Raw genomic sequence first — 14,657 nt, 5'->3', positions numbered from 1 at the left:
AGAAAACTACTAGAACTAATCAATGAATTTGGTAAGGTTGCAGGATACAAAATTAATGCACAGAAATCTCTGGCATTCCTATACACTAAGAACAAAAATACAGAAAGAGAAATTAAGGAAACAATCCCATTTACCATCGCAAAAACTAAATAAAATACCTAGGAATCAACCTACCTAAGGAGGCAAAAGACTTATACTCAGAAAACTATAAAACACTGATGAAAGAAATCAAAGATGGCATAAACAGATGGGGAAATATACCATGCTTTTGGATTGGAAGAATCAATATTGTGAAAATGACTTTACTACCCAAAGCAATCTGCAGCTTCAATGCAATCCCTATTGCTCAAATGCTGCCTAAAATTCCCACTCAGTTTTTCCTTTAAGTTTGTGCATTTCAGGCCTAGGTGTTATCTGGAAGGCTTACACTTGAAACTACTGATATTATCAGTCATAAATCTTTTAAGTAAATTCACTTTTATTAGATGTCTAAGCCTGTAATCTGGCTGGGCTCAGGACAGCTACATTTTGTTAAGGAGGAAGCTGATCTAGAAAAATCCTAGAGCAATGGCTTAAGGATTGGGGAAGTACAAAGGATGTAACACAGCAGTACTGGACGGCCAAGAGGTAACTAAGGGGAGGCGCCATGACAGACTTGGCCTGCTAAGCAGTTTCACCAGAGATAAATTCTACAGGTAAGTCACTGGTGAGGGACATGTTTGTATAATATCAGTAAACAGTCAAACAGATGTCATTAGATTAGAATGGCCTTTTTGATGGTTTCAAAAGTACAGTTTCTACATAATTATATTAATTTACTGTTTGTAAAAATTCTATCTATAAAGTTTATAGTAGCCCTTTTGCCAGACTTTACCATTCTCAGTACCATTGATCTTTAATACTGATTTACACATTTAAGAGAAAAGTAAAAGCAAAATTGAGAGAAGAGGGCTTTCCTGACTTTTAAATATGGGTAGGAACTGTATGTATTTCCAAAAGCAGAATGAAAAGTATGTGTATATATTGTATGATGCCTTAAGTGTGAATACAATAGCTCTATGTCAGTTTTAGGGGATATCCTAAAAGATATGGCAAACTGAATTTTTTATTCTTCTATCTATGACTGAGGCAACCCTCCAGAAACACTTAGACTCATAATTCTGGTTCCCTCAGAACTTTGGCTTGCACAGAGCTACAGTTGGTTAGACTTCTCTCTACCTCATGGCATCCAGTCAAAAATTTGACTCAATTTTTTTAAATTAATTTATTTATTTATTTTTGGCTGTGTTGGGTCTTCGCTGCTGCATGCAGGCTTTCGCTAGTTGTGGTGAGCAGGGACTACTCTTTGCTGTGGTTCGCAGGCTTCTCCTTGTGGTGGCTTCTCTTGCTGCAGAGCACAGGCTCTAGAGCGCAGTCTCAGTAGTTGTGGCACATGGGCCTAGCTGCTCCGGGGCATGTGGGATCTTCCCAGAACAGGGCTCCAACCCGTGTCCCCCTGCATTGGCAGGCGGATTCTTAACAACTGCGCCACCAGGGAAGTCCCTTAACTCAATTTTTAACCTCAGTTTTAAACTAAGTTATTTTAAGTTGTAGATCCCTGGCCAGTTTGTATGTGAGTTGTCCTGGGACAACGTCTCCCACTCAGGCTAGTCAGGTGTGGGTATAGGGGAGGCAGGCAGTACAGAATATCTAGTATTACAATTAAAAATCTTAAATAAACATACAGGTCATTTATATTAAGCATATTAGAAATACAGTTATTTACAGAAGAATAGTAAGCACATCTATGAAATTTTTTAGACATTTAAAAACCAGTCTAATATCTAATATCTCTAATTCATACTTAAAAGTTTCACCGTGATAGATGTTCTGGAATGATTAGGACCTGAGGGCTACCAGGGGATTCTTATCTGTCATTCTTCTGTTCAGCTATGCAAGGCTCCTTCAGATGAACATATCTAACAGAAGTACATTAAAATCAAAAGTACCCTAAAATCCCGACTTCACTCTTCTGTGTAGCAATCACCTGGCCTTTCATTCCTAAGAATGCAGGTAAGGTTCTTAACTTCCCCTTCTGCAATGGAATGTCACCTCTGCCACTTCTGTGTCTTTCTGTTTGTTTGTTTGTTTTCCTAGTACATATTTATCTTATAACTGAAAGTTCATACTTTTTGACTGCCTTCATCCAATTCCTTCTTCTCTTACCCGCTGCCTCTGGCAACCACAAATCTGATCTTTTTTTCTATGAGTCAGTTAGTTTTTGAAGTATAATTGACCCACAACGCTATGCTAGTTCCTGTTACACAGCATAGTGATTCAGTATGTCAGTACATTTCAAATTGATCACCACAATAAGTCTAGTTTTGATATCTCACCATAGAAAGATATTACATAGTTATTGACTATGTTCCCCATGCTGTACATTTTGTAGCCATGACTCATTGATTTTGCAACTGGAATTTTGTACCTCTTAATCTCCCTTTCCTATTTCTTTCTTTCCCCCGCCTCCCTCCCCTCTGGTAACCACCTGTTTGTTCCATATCTATAACTCTTTCTGTTTTGTTATGTTTGATCATTTGTTTTGTTTTTTAGATTGCACATGTAAGTGAAATCATACAGTATTTGTCTTTCTCTGTCTGACTTATTTCACTTAGTTTAATTCCCTCTAGGTTCATGCACACTGTGGCAAATGGCAAGATTTCATTCCTTTTTATGGCTGAGTAATATTCCATTGTGTATAAATATATACATATACCACTTCTTCCTTATTCATTCATCTTTTGATTGGCATTTAGGTTCCTTTCATATCTTGGCTATTGTGAATAATGCTGCAATGAACATAGGGGTGCATATATCTTTTCTAATTAGTGTATTTGTTTTCTTTGGACAAATACCAGGAGTGGAATTGCCACATTGTATGGTAGTTTTATTTTTAAGCTTTTGAGGAAGCTTCATACTGTTTTCTGTAGTAGCTGCACCAATTTATATTCCTACCAATAGTGTACAAGGTTTCCCTTTTCTCCATATCCTTACCAACACTTGTTATTTGTTGTCTTCTTGACAATAGTCATTCTTACAGGTGTGAGGTGGTATCTCATTGTGGTTTTGATTTGCATTTCTGTGATATTGAGCATCTTTTCATGTACCTGTTGGCCATCTGTATATCTTCTTTGGAAGAATGTCTATTCATATCCTCTGCCCATTTTTTAATCGGGTTGTTTGTTTTATTGATGTTGAGTTATATGAGTTTTTGCACATTTTGGATATTAACCCTTATTGGATATGTTGTTTGCAAAATCTTCTCCCATTCAGTAGGCAGCCTTTTCATTTTGTTGATAGTTTCCTTTGCTGTTCAAAAGCTTTTTAGTTTGATGTAGTCCCATTTGTTTATTTTTGCTTTTATTTCCCTTGCCTGAGGAGACATATCCAAAAATACATTACTAAGACCAATGTCAAAGAGTGTACTCCCTATATTTTATTCTAGAAATTTATGGTTTCAGGTTTTAAATTTAAGTCTTTAATCCATTCTGAATTTATTTTTGTGTATGGTGTGAAAAAGTAGTCCAATTTGATTCTTTTGCATGTAGCTGCCTAATTTTCTCAACACAATTTATTGAAGGGGCTGTTTTTTCCCCATTGTATATTCTTGCCTCCTTTGTCTTGGAGTAACTGCCCATCTAAGTTTGGTCTCATTTATGGGCTCTGTTTTTTAAAATTGTGATTTAAAAGACACTTAATATAAAACTTGCCCTCTTAACAAACTTTTAAGTATACAGTACATTATTGTTAATTATATACACATTGTTTTACAACAGATATCTAGAACTTTTTCATCTTGTATGACTAAAACTCTATGCCTATTGAAGCAGCCAAATCCCATTTCCCCCTTCTCACAGACCCTGACAACCACCATTTTATTTTCCACTTCTATGGGTTTAACTACTTTAGCTATCTCATAAAAGTGGAATCATACAGTGTTTTTCTTCTGTGACTGGCTTATTTCTTTTAGCTTAATGTCCTCAAGGTTCATCCATATTGTCACACATGGCAGAATTTCTTTCCTTTTTAGGGCTGAATAACATTTGATTGTATGTACGTACCACACTTTATCCATGTGTCTGTGGATGGACCATTAGATTGTTTCCCACATCTTGGCTATTGTGGATGATGCAGCAATGAATATAGGAATGTGAATATCTCTTTGAGATCCTATTTTCAATTCTTTTGGATAAATACCCAGAAGTAGAATTGCTAGATTACATGGTAGTTCTTTTTTAATTTTTTGAGGAGCCTCCATACTGTTTTCCACAGTGGTTGCACCATTTTACATTCCCAGCATCACACAAGAGTTTCAGTTTCTCCACATCATTGCTAGCATTTGTTGTTTTTTATTGTTTCAATAATGGCAATCCTAACAGGTGTGAGATATCTCATTGTGGTTTATGTCTTGCATTTCCCTAAGAATTAGCGATGTTGAGCATCCTTTCATATACCTGTTGGCCATTTGTATGCCTTCTTTAGAGAAATGTCTATTCAAGTCCTTTGCCCCATTTAAAAATTGGTTTATTTGTTTTTATGTTATTGTGTTGTATGTAAAGAGGACATTATATACTTTGCATATTAACTCCTTATCAGATATATGATTTGCAAATATTTTCTCCATTCTGTAGGGTTTCTTTTTATTCTGGAGATTGTTTCCTTTGCTGCACAGAAACTTCCAGTTTTGATGTGGTCCCACTTGTCTGTTTTTGCTCTTGTTGCCTGTATTTTCAGTGTTAAATCCAAGAAATCATTGTCAAGGTCAGTGTTTTGAAGTTTTCCCCTATATTTTTTTCTAGGAGTTTTATAGTTTCAGGTCTTACACTTAAGTCCTTGATCTCTTTTGAGTTGATTTTTGTGTATGGTATAAGATAAGGATCCAGTATTTTTTCTTTATTTTGCATGTGGATATTCAGTTTTCCCAGCACTGTTAGTTGAAGAGACTACTATCCTTTCCCCATTGTTTAGTCATGGCACCCTTGTTGAAGATCATTTGACCATGTACGCATGGATTTATTTCTGGGCTCTGTATTCTGTTCCATTTGTCCATATGTCTGTCTTTAGGCCAGTACCATACTGTTTTGATTACTGTAACATTGTAATATGTTTTGAAGTCAGAGAGTATGAGGCCTCTAGCTTTGTTCTTCTTTGTCAAGATTGTTTTGGCTAATCAAGGTCCTCTGTGGTTCTATATGAATTTTCAGATTGGTTTTTATATTTCTGTAATAATGGCAGAATAATATAAAATGGCATTGGCATTTTGATAGGGATTGCATTGAAGCTGTAGATTGCTTCTGGTAGTATGGATACTTTAACAATGTTATGTCTTCCAATCCATGAACACAAGACGTCTTTCCATTTATTTGTGTTATTTTAAATTTCTTTCAGCAATGTTTTATAGTTTTCAATGTACAAGTCTTTCACTTCCTTGGTTAAGTTAAATCCTAAGTATTTTAATCTTTTTTTAAAAAAAATAATTTATTTAGTTAGTTAGTTAGTTAGTTATTGTTGGCTGTGTTGGGTCTTCATTGCTGCACGCAGGCTTTCTCTAGTTGCGGCAAGCAGGGGCTACACTTCGTTGCGGTGTGCGGGCTTCTCATGGTGGTGGCTCCTCTTGTTGTGGAGCTTGGGCTCTAGGTGCACAGGCTTCAGTAGTTGTAGCACGTGGGCTCAGTAGTTGTAGCTCGCGGGCTCCAGAGCACAGGCTCAATAGTTGTGGCACACGGGCTTAGTTGCTCCACGGCATGTGGGATCTTCCTGGACCAGGGCTCAAACCCATGTCCCCTGCATTGGCAGGCGGATTCTTAACCACTGCGCCACCGGGGAGATCCTCCTAAGTGTTTTATTCTTTTTAATGATATATTTAAATGGGATTGTTTTTTTAATATCCTTCTCAGAGTTTTCATTGTTAATATATGGAACTACTACTGATTTTTGTATGCTGATTTTTTTATCCTGAAACTTTACTCAACTTGTTTATTATTTCTAACATTTTTTTTTGGTGGAATCTTTTAGGGTTTTCTACATATAAGATTATGTTATTTGCAAGCAGAGATAATTTTACTTCTTCCTTTCTAAAACTGTGATGCCTTTTCTTTTTCTTTCCTAGTTGCTCTAGCTAGGACTACAGTATTATGTTGAATATTAATGGTGAACATGACATTCTTGCCTTGCTCCTGATCTTAGAGGAAAAGCTTTCAGTTTTGTACCATTAAGTATGATGCTAACTATGGGCTTGTCATACATGGTTTTTATTATGTTGAATTAATTTCCTTTTATTTCTAGTCTGTTGAGTGTTTTTATCATGAAATGTGTTAAATTTTGTCAAATATGATCATGCGATATTTTTCTACTTTGTTCTATTAATGTGGTGAATCTTTTTTTGTTTTTTTAAATGTTGAAACATCCTTGCATCCCAAGGATGAGTCCCACTTGGTCATGGTGTATAATCCTTTCAATGTGCTGTTGGATTCAGTTTGCTAGTATTTTGTTGAGGATTTTTGCATCTACATGAAAGAGAAATTAAGGAAACAATCCCATTTACCATCGCAAAAACTAAATAAAATACCTAGGAATCAACCTACCTAAGGAGGCAAAAGACTTATACTCAGAAAACTATAAAACACTGATGAAAGAAATCAAAGATGGCATAAACAGATGGGGAAATATACCATGCTTTTGGATTGGAAGAATCAATATTGTGAAAATGACTTTACTACCCAAAGCAATCTGCAGCTTCAATGCAATCCCTATTGCTCAAATGCTGCCTAAAATTCCCACTCAGTTTTTCCTTTAAGTTTGTGCATTTCAGGCCTAGGTGTTATCTGGAAGGCTTACACTTGAAACTACTGATATTATCAGTCATAAATCTTTTAAGTAAATTCACTTTTATTAGATGTCTAAGCCTGTAATCTGGCTGGGCTCAGGACAGCTACATTTTGTTAAGGAGGAAGCTGATCTAGAAAAATCCTAGAGCAATGGCTTAAGGATTGGGGAAGTACAAAGGATGTAACACAGCAGTACTGGACGGCCAAGAGGTAACTAAGGGGAGGCGCCATGACAGACTTGGCCTGCTAAGCAGTTTCACCAGAGATAAATTCTACAGGTAAGTCACTGGTGAGGGACATGTTTGTATAATATCAGTAAACAGTCAAACAGATGTCATTAGATTAGAATGGCCTTTTTGATGGTTTCAAAAGTACAGTTTCTACATAATTATATTAATTTACTGTTTGTAAAAATTCTATCTATAAAGTTTATAGTAGCCCTTTTGCCAGACTTTACCATTCTCAGTACCATTGATCTTTAATACTGATTTACACATTTAAGAGAAAAGTAAAAGCAAAATTGAGAGAAGAGGGCTTTCCTGACTTTTAAATATGGGTAGGAACTGTATGTATTTCCAAAAGCAGAATGAAAAGTATGTGTATATATTGTATGATGCCTTAAGTGTGAATACAATAGCTCTATGTCAGTTTTAGGGGATATCCTAAAAGATATGGCAAACTGAATTTTTTATTCTTCTATCTATGACTGAGGCAACCCTCCAGAAACACTTAGACTCATAATTCTGGTTCCCTCAGAACTTTGGCTTGCACAGAGCTACAGTTGGTTAGACTTCTCTCTACCTCATGGCATCCAGTCAAAAATTTGACTCAATTTTTTTAAATTAATTTATTTATTTATTTTTGGCTGTGTTGGGTCTTCGCTGCTGCATGCAGGCTTTCGCTAGTTGTGGTGAGCAGGGACTACTCTTTGCTGTGGTTCGCAGGCTTCTCCTTGTGGTGGCTTCTCTTGCTGCAGAGCACAGGCTCTAGAGCGCAGTCTCAGTAGTTGTGGCACATGGGCCTAGCTGCTCCGGGGCATGTGGGATCTTCCCAGAACAGGGCTCCAACCCGTGTCCCCCTGCATTGGCAGGCGGATTCTTAACAACTGCGCCACCAGGGAAGTCCCTTAACTCAATTTTTAACCTCAGTTTTAAACTAAGTTATTTTAAGTTGTAGATCCCTGGCCAGTTTGTATGTGAGTTGTCCTGGGACAACGTCTCCCACTCAGGCTAGTCAGGTGTGGGTATAGGGGAGGCAGGCAGTACAGAATATCTAGTATTACAATTAAAAATCTTAAATAAACATACAGGTCATTTATATTAAGCATATTAGAAATACAGTTATTTACAGAAGAATAGTAAGCACATCTATGAAATTTTTTAGACATTTAAAAACCAGTCTAATATCTAATATCTCTAATTCATACTTAAAAGTTTCACCGTGATAGATGTTCTGGAATGATTAGGACCTGAGGGCTACCAGGGGATTCTTATCTGTCATTCTTCTGTTCAGCTATGCAAGGCTCCTTCAGATGAACATATCTAACAGAAGTACATTAAAATCAAAAGTACCCTAAAATCCCGACTTCACTCTTCTGTGTAGCAATCACCTGGCCTTTCATTCCTAAGAATGCAGGTAAGGTTCTTAACTTCCCCTTCTGCAATGGAATGTCACCTCTGCCACTTCTGTGTCTTTCTGTTTGTTTGTTTGTTTTCCTAGTACATATTTATCTTATAACTGAAAGTTCATACTTTTTGACTGCCTTCATCCAATTCCTTCTTCTCTTACCCGCTGCCTCTGGCAACCACAAATCTGATCTTTTTTTCTATGAGTCAGTTAGTTTTTGAAGTATAATTGACCCACAACGCTATGCTAGTTCCTGTTACACAGCATAGTGATTCAGTATGTCAGTACATTTCAAATTGATCACCACAATAAGTCTAGTTTTGATATCTCACCATAGAAAGATATTACATAGTTATTGACTATGTTCCCCATGCTGTACATTTTGTAGCCATGACTCATTGATTTTGCAACTGGAATTTTGTACCTCTTAATCTCCCTTTCCTATTTCTTTCTTTCCCCCGCCTCCCTCCCCTCTGGTAACCACCTGTTTGTTCCATATCTATAACTCTTTCTGTTTTGTTATGTTTGATCATTTGTTTTGTTTTTTAGATTGCACATGTAAGTGAAATCATACAGTATTTGTCTTTCTCTGTCTGACTTATTTCACTTAGTTTAATTCCCTCTAGGTTCATGCACACTGTGGCAAATGGCAAGATTTCATTCCTTTTTATGGCTGAGTAATATTCCATTGTGTATAAATATATACATATACCACTTCTTCCTTATTCATTCATCTTTTGATTGGCATTTAGGTTCCTTTCATATCTTGGCTATTGTGAATAATGCTGCAATGAACATAGGGGTGCATATATCTTTTCTAATTAGTGTATTTGTTTTCTTTGGACAAATACCAGGAGTGGAATTGCCACATTGTATGGTAGTTTTATTTTTAAGCTTTTGAGGAAGCTTCATACTGTTTTCTGTAGTAGCTGCACCAATTTATATTCCTACCAATAGTGTACAAGGTTTCCCTTTTCTCCATATCCTTACCAACACTTGTTATTTGTTGTCTTCTTGACAATAGTCATTCTTACAGGTGTGAGGTGGTATCTCATTGTGGTTTTGATTTGCATTTCTGTGATATTGAGCATCTTTTCATGTACCTGTTGGCCATCTGTATATCTTCTTTGGAAGAATGTCTATTCATATCCTCTGCCCATTTTTTAATCGGGTTGTTTGTTTTATTGATGTTGAGTTATATGAGTTTTTGCACATTTTGGATATTAACCCTTATTGGATATGTTGTTTGCAAAATCTTCTCCCATTCAGTAGGCAGCCTTTTCATTTTGTTGATAGTTTCCTTTGCTGTTCAAAAGCTTTTTAGTTTGATGTAGTCCCATTTGTTTATTTTTGCTTTTATTTCCCTTGCCTGAGGAGACATATCCAAAAATACATTACTAAGACCAATGTCAAAGAGTGTACTCCCTATATTTTATTCTAGAAATTTATGGTTTCAGGTTTTAAATTTAAGTCTTTAATCCATTCTGAATTTATTTTTGTGTATGGTGTGAAAAAGTAGTCCAATTTGATTCTTTTGCATGTAGCTGCCTAATTTTCTCAACACAATTTATTGAAGGGGCTGTTTTTTCCCCATTGTATATTCTTGCCTCCTTTGTCTTGGAGTAACTGCCCATCTAAGTTTGGTCTCATTTATGGGCTCTGTTTTTTAAAATTGTGATTTAAAAGACACTTAATATAAAACTTGCCCTCTTAACAAACTTTTAAGTATACAGTACATTATTGTTAATTATATACACATTGTTTTACAACAGATATCTAGAACTTTTTCATCTTGTATGACTAAAACTCTATGCCTATTGAAGCAGCCAAATCCCATTTCCCCCTTCTCACAGACCCTGACAACCACCATTTTATTTTCCACTTCTATGGGTTTAACTACTTTAGCTATCTCATAAAAGTGGAATCATACAGTGTTTTTCTTCTGTGACTGGCTTATTTCTTTTAGCTTAATGTCCTCAAGGTTCATCCATATTGTCACACATGGCAGAATTTCTTTCCTTTTTAGGGCTGAATAACATTTGATTGTATGTACGTACCACACTTTATCCATGTGTCTGTGGATGGACCATTAGATTGTTTCCCACATCTTGGCTATTGTGGATGATGCAGCAATGAATATAGGAATGTGAATATCTCTTTGAGATCCTATTTTCAATTCTTTTGGATAAATACCCAGAAGTAGAATTGCTAGATTACATGGTAGTTCTTTTTTAATTTTTTGAGGAGCCTCCATACTGTTTTCCACAGTGGTTGCACCATTTTACATTCCCAGCATCACACAAGAGTTTCAGTTTCTCCACATCATTGCTAGCATTTGTTGTTTTTTATTGTTTCAATAATGGCAATCCTAACAGGTGTGAGATATCTCATTGTGGTTTATGTCTTGCATTTCCCTAAGAATTAGCGATGTTGAGCATCCTTTCATATACCTGTTGGCCATTTGTATGCCTTCTTTAGAGAAATGTCTATTCAAGTCCTTTGCCCCATTTAAAAATTGGTTTATTTGTTTTTATGTTATTGTGTTGTATGTAAAGAGGACATTATATACTTTGCATATTAACTCCTTATCAGATATATGATTTGCAAATATTTTCTCCATTCTGTAGGGTTTCTTTTTATTCTGGAGATTGTTTCCTTTGCTGCACAGAAACTTCCAGTTTTGATGTGGTCCCACTTGTCTGTTTTTGCTCTTGTTGCCTGTATTTTCAGTGTTAAATCCAAGAAATCATTGTCAAGGTCAGTGTTTTGAAGTTTTCCCCTATATTTTTTTCTAGGAGTTTTATAGTTTCAGGTCTTACACTTAAGTCCTTGATCTCTTTTGAGTTGATTTTTGTGTATGGTATAAGATAAGGATCCAGTATTTTTTCTTTATTTTGCATGTGGATATTCAGTTTTCCCAGCACTGTTAGTTGAAGAGACTACTATCCTTTCCCCATTGTTTAGTCATGGCACCCTTGTTGAAGATCATTTGACCATGTACGCATGGATTTATTTCTGGGCTCTGTATTCTGTTCCATTTGTCCATATGTCTGTCTTTAGGCCAGTACCATACTGTTTTGATTACTGTAACATTGTAATATGTTTTGAAGTCAGAGAGTATGAGGCCTCTAGCTTTGTTCTTCTTTGTCAAGATTGTTTTGGCTAATCAAGGTCCTCTGTGGTTCTATATGAATTTTCAGATTGGTTTTTATATTTCTGTAATAATGGCAGAATAATATAAAATGGCATTGGCATTTTGATAGGGATTGCATTGAAGCTGTAGATTGCTTCTGGTAGTATGGATACTTTAACAATGTTATGTCTTCCAATCCATGAACACAAGACGTCTTTCCATTTATTTGTGTTATTTTAAATTTCTTTCAGCAATGTTTTATAGTTTTCAATGTACAAGTCTTTCACTTCCTTGGTTAAGTTAAATCCTAAGTATTTTAATCTTTTTTTAAAAAAAATAATTTATTTAGTTAGTTAGTTAGTTAGTTATTGTTGGCTGTGTTGGGTCTTCATTGCTGCACGCAGGCTTTCTCTAGTTGCGGCAAGCAGGGGCTACACTTCGTTGCGGTGTGCGGGCTTCTCATGGTGGTGGCTCCTCTTGTTGTGGAGCTTGGGCTCTAGGTGCACAGGCTTCAGTAGTTGTAGCACGTGGGCTCAGTAGTTGTAGCTCGCGGGCTCCAGAGCACAGGCTCAATAGTTGTGGCACACGGGCTTAGTTGCTCCACGGCATGTGGGATCTTCCTGGACCAGGGCTCAAACCCATGTCCCCTGCATTGGCAGGCGGATTCTTAACCACTGCGCCACCGGGGAGATCCTCCTAAGTGTTTTATTCTTTTTAATGATATATTTAAATGGGATTGTTTTTTTAATATCCTTCTCAGAGTTTTCATTGTTAATATATGGAACTACTACTGATTTTTGTATGCTGATTTTTTTATCCTGAAACTTTACTCAACTTGTTTATTATTTCTAACATTTTTTTTTGGTGGAATCTTTTAGGGTTTTCTACATATAAGATTATGTTATTTGCAAGCAGAGATAATTTTACTTCTTCCTTTCTAAAACTGTGATGCCTTTTCTTTTTCTTTCCTAGTTGCTCTAGCTAGGACTACAGTATTATGTTGAATATTAATGGTGAACATGACATTCTTGCCTTGCTCCTGATCTTAGAGGAAAAGCTTTCAGTTTTGTACCATTAAGTATGATGCTAACTATGGGCTTGTCATACATGGTTTTTATTATGTTGAATTAATTTCCTTTTATTTCTAGTCTGTTGAGTGTTTTTATCATGAAATGTGTTAAATTTTGTCAAATATGATCATGCGATATTTTTCTACTTTGTTCTATTAATGTGGTGAATCTTTTTTTGTTTTTTTAAATGTTGAAACATCCTTGCATCCCAAGGATGAGTCCCACTTGGTCATGGTGTATAATCCTTTCAATGTGCTGTTGGATTCAGTTTGCTAGTATTTTGTTGAGGATTTTTGCATCTACATTCATCAGGGATATTGGCCTGTAGTCTTATTTCTTGTCGTTGGCTTTGGTATCAGGGTAATGTAGGCCTCATAAAATGAGATTGGAAGTATGCCCTCTGAGACAGACCAGACAGAAACCAGTCCCTCGGGCAGCCCTCTGAAAAGTCAGAATGTTAGACACATGCTCCAACTTTTCCCCTCCTCTGGAAGAAGCTGGGGCAGGTGGGAGTTTCCTCCTGATCATGCTGTGCCTGGGGCAGGGAGGCTCTGGAGAGTGGGTGCCATGAATTTTCTTGTTGGCTTTGATGCAGCGGGTTTCATGCTTGCCTGTGGCACAGGAGCCTCTTAACTTTTGGGTTTTCTCACAAAGGGAATTGGTCTATGTATTGTAGTTAATTTGGTGTCTCAGTGTGAGAAGGAGAGTCTTGAGCTTCCTATTCTACTGTCTTGCTCAAGTCACCCCCTACTTATGTGTCTTATATCAAGCATTTATAATGATAAATTAGCATTTTAGAGAATTCAAGCATGAAATTATTGGAATCTAGCACTTAATCAGTGGTCAGTTGAGAGCTGATACCTAAAAGAGAAAAATCTAAGGGACAAATTAATGATATATTTCTTTAGGTTATGCTGTTATTTCTGCATTATTAGATTATTAGGAATTAAAGTTTCCAGATCTTTTATTAAGCCACTGTCATGTTGCTCCTTTTGATAATGGACACTAAATAGCAAAATGAGCAATGTTTTTTAAAAAATTGAGATATAATTCATATGCCATAATATTTACTCTTTTAAAGTATAATGAACATGTTTTTGGCTAGAGTTTTATAAAAATCCCCAAACCTTTTATTGGATATTTCGTCTATTATTCTATTCCCTTCGTCCCCTAAAAGAAAAGGATATGATATTTATTAATAATGTAATAAAGACATGTCTTTAACAAGCTTAGACAACATTATCCAAGTATATTTTTTGGCAATAAAACTGAATAACTTGGAAATATTGGCAGTTGCTAAGAATTACTTTAGGACTCAGAACATTTTTTATGGCCTCTGTACTCCTGTGTCAGTAACACAATTGATTTTAAGTATTAAAATGCCTTTAAAAGCATTATCCCTCTTTTTTTTTTTTTTTTTTTCGGTACACGGGCCTCTCACTATTGTGGCCTCTCCCGTTGCGGAGCACTGGCTCCGGACGCGCAGTACTAATTCTTCAGAAAACTTTTTTTTTTTTTTGCGGTACGCGGGCCTCTCACTGTTGTGGCCTCTCCCGTTGCGGAGCACAGGCTCCGGACGCGCAGGCTCAGCGGCCATGGTTCACAGGCCCAGCCGCTCCGCGGCACGTGGGATCTTCCCGGACCGGGGCACGAACCCATGTCCCCTGCATCGGCAGGCGGACTCTCAACCACTGCGCCACCAGGGAAGCCCTATCTCTCTTTTTGAGTTATCATTTTACCTCTCTGTTCTGTCTTAATATATGAATATTCAGTTTGAACATGCATCATATAGAGAGGGATTTAGACTCCAGTAAGTCAGAGGAAGTGTGTAGTTTAAATTTTCATTCTTTAGGGCTTCCCTGGTGGCGCAGTGGTTGGGAGTCCGCCTGCCGATGCAGGGGACGCGGGTTCGTGCCCCGGTCCGGGAGGATCCCACGTGCCGCGGAGCGGCTGGGCCTGTGA

Source organism: Physeter macrocephalus, chromosome 4, assembly GCF_002837175.3.
Source record: "Physeter macrocephalus isolate SW-GA chromosome 4, ASM283717v5, whole genome shotgun sequence".
In the NCBI taxonomy this organism is placed as follows: Eukaryota; Metazoa; Chordata; class Mammalia; order Artiodactyla; family Physeteridae; genus Physeter; species Physeter macrocephalus.
The sequence above is the reverse complement of the archived record's forward strand: the minus strand, read 5'-3'. Positions refer to the sequence as shown.